The following is a 4,914-nucleotide window of genomic DNA, read 5'->3' on the forward strand; positions in this document are numbered from 1 at the left end:
CAGTGGGCTACAACACTTAGATATTTGGCAAAACATCTCTAATGTTTCAAATGGTGGTTTATGGGTGAGATTAATATTTGACTAGGTAGACTGGATAAGCCTGAGTAAACATCTACCCATTTTTGCCACCTCTAATATAAGTGCACTTTATCTAGTCAGTTGAAGGACTGATGAGAATGAGGATTAGCTCTCCCTTGAATAAGAGAAATTTCTTCTGCCTTCTGAGAAAAAGTTTATTCTCCTGTTCTCAGACTCAAATTGACTTATTTGTTCTTCCTGCACTTAGGGCTTTGGCCTCTTTTGAGTGCAGCTACTCCTTGAGGAATCATCCATTTCCACACAGAACTTGGGACTTGTTATCTCCTGTAATTGAGCAAGGCAAATGGAATTTTCATTTGATTTCTTTTCCTTTCCTTTCTTTTCTTGTCTTTCACTTTCCTTTCCTTTCCTTCCCCCCCTCTCTTTCTATCTCTCTTCTTTCCTTCCTTCCTTCCTTCTTCATGCTCTCCTCTGTCTCTTTCCCTCTTCCTCTCCCCTTCTTATCTATCTATTTTCCCACCCACTAGGATCCTGCCTTGAGTTCTTACCTCCTCTTCCAAGGGGTTAGAGGAGTGACTAGACAAACCTACTGCCTTTCTTTCCCATTACCCTCTACTCAGGCTCAGAAGAGAATATCTACTCTTAAAAATCACCACCTTATTATCTTATTTTTTGCTATTGTAAATGGGTAATCATAGTCATTGGTCAGTGGCTTTGGGTTGGCAAGAGTCAGAAATAAAATGCAAGTCACATTGGAAAAGAAGCTCCGGGTCAGTCATATAATTTAGTAACAAAGCCTATAATTTTTTATCATACCATGGTTGCTTTAGAGGAATCCATTCTTCTAATACCAGGGTAAATTCTTAGATGTATGAAAGTTTTTCTTATGCAAGGAGAAAAATTATGGAGACAGGAAGAAGACAGAAAAAGCACCTATCCTTTCAATTGTGAGTCATATGTTTTCTTTGCTCTATACGTAGACAATATCACTTGAAAATTCTTCACATGGTGAATCTATACTCATCATATCATCTCTTTAAGCATAATATCATTAGGCAATGCTGAATCTACTGTAGACTGCAGCCATTTCAAATTAAGTAAAATCTGAGACTTGCAATAGCTATACGTTATCTTCTGGAGTAGATTTAAATAACTGAAAATGAAAATAGTAGAGTGAAATTAATTACTGTATCATAAATGGCATCCCCAGGATTCAACAGAAACATCAGATCTAGATTACAAGGAAAGTAAATCAAATTTAAGAACAGCATGTAACACCAGCAGGATGGGTTCAAGTTTAAGTTTGGCCTGTGTGACTTAAAGATGCCATAGCTTGAGAGAGAGAGAGAGAGAGAGAGAGAGAGAGAGAGAGAGAGAGAGAGAAAATAATAAAAATGGCTTCCAGTGCACCCCTATGTGAAAGCCTGAGATTCAATAACCAGTACCACAGGGAATAAAGAAATGATAGTTTCTTAGTTACTTTCTCATTACTGACATCTCCAACTTAATGGAGGAAAGTTTATTTTGGATCACAGATGGTAGAAGTTTCAGTCCATAGACAGCTACTACAAAGCAGGACAGCATGCAGAGGGGAAGACAGCTGTAGGAAGCAGAGAGAGGGGTCAAAGGAGGAGAAGGAAATGTACAGCCTTGTAGGCCATGTCTCTAGTGCTATGCCTCCTTCAGCCAGGCTTCATAAATCACACTTTGTGATATGCTCACAATGAACACCTACTGAGAGTGTTACCCCATGATTGAATCACCTACTAAAAGCCTGTGCTATTATTATAGATAGCTAAGTTAGTTAGAAATATTGTAGGCAGTCAAACAGTGCTGATCCCTAAGAGAGGTCAGTGTGAAAGGAAGTTATGGCTAGAGGGGTCCTCACTGAACGCCATACTTCAAGAACTACTCACCTGCATACTTCCCCCAGGGATAAACATCAGTACTTGATACTCAAAGTAGCATCAATCACCTTGGGGTAGAAGACCAAATCTCCTTAACTCACCCCCTTTCAGGAAAGTCTTTGTCCATCCAGTGTGCCCTTGCTATGTGACTTGTTTCCCCACTTGAGTCCCACTTAATCAATATCACCCTAGCAACTATACTTGTTGTATACTTAACTTATTGGTGTTCCATATTGACCATAGTTTTGTCCCACCTCACACCCATCCCATGATTTGTTATTGGATCAATAATACCGAAGCAACTATACCCTTAATTTTATTAATTGATTATAATTCTGTCCTACATTAAGCTCACCTCAGCTCATGGCTTTACTCAATAAAGCACCTTTGGAAGGCACAGTTGGTGGGCAACACACTTTTGGGCTCCTTAATATTCCTCTCAGAGAAAATCTTTCTTTCTCTCAATAAATTTTTCATATTCTTGACCTCCACTGTTCCTAGAATTTTTTCCTCAATTTTATAGAACATGAACTGGGTACTTCCAACATCTAGCAGGTTGAGAGTTTTCATTGCCCTATAGCCTTATGGTTGCATGAGGAATGAAGAGAACATCAAGATATAAACCATACCAGCTTTCTGTACAAGATATGTATTCTAAGTATGACCAAAAATGACAGGATTAGAAGATCAATTTTACTAATATTAATGTCTCAATGAATTTGAAAAATTTGGATATAACATTAGAATTAAACTTTGTGTGATGCTTAGCCCTACATCTTAGATTATTGTGTAATATTGATTTGACTTGGACATATTTTGATCAAATAACAAAATCTTTTCATTTTCCTGTTCAATTGGTTCAGCTGATTTTTGTTCTTCTAATAGTGAAGTTCATTTTTTGTGTGATTTTCAATAGCTATATATAAAGCTTGGATTTCTCTATTTGTTAATATTCACTTCTTGAATGCTTTTCTTGTCATTTAAATATCTTTCAAATGTCATCTGGCTAGAGATGACATTTGGCTAATTCTTCCCAGATCAGTATTATCCACAGTAATTCTCTATATATTAGCTATAATAACTCACTGCCTAGATCTTGTTACTATTTGATATTTTCTTGGCTAGATATTTGATTTATTATTCATATGCTTTCCAAATAATAATGTGCCATTTCTTCCTATGTATGACTTTAATTTTTGCATTTAGAAAATATTTGAGTGCTTAGAAACATAACTTTCTTGTATTTCTCAGCAATTTAACTGGCCTATTATTCTAATAAATTTGTGTCATTAAAAAAAGACATTACATAAACTTACTAATATGATTTCTGCTTTTATAAACATATATTTTAGAACATTTAATACTGAAATCATGTTTAAGATTTTGTTCTTAATTTAGAAAACACTGTATTTAAGATTTTATTTTCAGTTATCTTTATGATTTGCTTCTACTTTTTGATATTATCATTAAAAGTAGAATCTAGTTTTATGTAGTAAACAATATTTATTTCATGAATAAGCATTCTAGGATGGGAGCATAAGGAGTTATATGGAGCTTTTCCATGAAACTGACAAAATGCATGTATGTGTATATGAAAATATATACCAGTAAACTACATTTAAATATCTGGAAATTTTCTTAAGAGGATACAAAGTATGAAGAAACATGTGCTAAGCAAAATATACTGAAACCCAGTAAGAAAAATGAGAGTCATGACATTTGCACTATGAACAGTTGGGTCCCTCCTCGCTCCTAGCTTAACATGACTTTCATTCCAGGAAGCTGTATCTAAGAACACTGGACACAAATCTCCCTTGCTTCTTAACTGTTAGTTTCAGACTATGACATCTTCCTAGAAAAGGAAAATGAATAAATATCTCCTCCCCTACATGCACTTAAATGTTTCTACCCCTGGATGCATGTCTCAGTTTAAGAGGAAAATTATGGCTAAATGTGCCTTAATGGTTTATTTCTATGGCTCTCCCATCTGCTGGAAAGTGCATCTATCTTGAGAATATGTGGTCAAAGATTTGGAATAGGCTATAGAGAACTTTATGCTACAGGACACAGAAAGAGTAGCATAATCTGTTGGAAATTAGAGAACATTAACAACTAGATATAGCCAGATAAAGAGATAATCAAATAGAGCTTCTAATAAAATACCTATCATTCTAGGCTCTTTATGTACTGCTTATGGTTTTAGTCTCTGAAAGCAGTCGTATAGGTCTCCATTGATGGGGAATGAGGAACGTCACTAAATTACAGTAAACCCTTCTAGTCATAAAGAAAATACTCTTGCAAATACAGTGAAATAAGCACCAGAGGAAAAAATTACTCATTAGCTAGGTTTGTCATACTATGTAAAATTTCAGTTCCAAGAAAAAAAATGAGACATGCAGAAAATAATAACATAAAAATCATACTCAGAGAAAAAATGCAAATAATAAAACTTTCTGTGACAGAGATTAAGATAATGAATTCAGCATAGACTTTGAAATAGCCATTAGAAAACATACAATAAGTAAAATAGGAATACTCCATTCAACTGGAGCTCTAAAGCAGGGAGGACTAGTAGAATTAATTATTTTACATTTTGACAAGGTGCACTTAAAAACAAAAGTCAGAATAGAAAAAAAGTCATACCATATTGCTAAATGGAATGATACTCCAACAAGAGATAGTGAATACATATCAGTGTAGTCAATTACATACAACAAGAACTACTTAATTTTAAAAGGCACATACTAAGGAGAGTCACATGGAGAGAAAACACTATCTCAGCCGTTCACAGAGAGCACATTGGCCAAGCAATGGCCATGACTCATCCACATGGCTGACACTGACAAAGCTTCTACAATCTGAGGTACAGGATCTCAAGATAAATCCTAAGGGGATTTCACTGACTTTCTCAGACCCAAAAGCTACAACTCTTGTTGCACAGGTCCTGCTTTACCTTGGTCTTAACCAT

Source organism: Octodon degus, unplaced genomic scaffold (genome assembly GCF_000260255.1).
Source record: "Octodon degus isolate 3935 unplaced genomic scaffold, OctDeg1.0 scaffold00030, whole genome shotgun sequence".
Lineage (NCBI taxonomy): Eukaryota > Metazoa > Chordata > Mammalia > Rodentia > Octodontidae > Octodon > Octodon degus.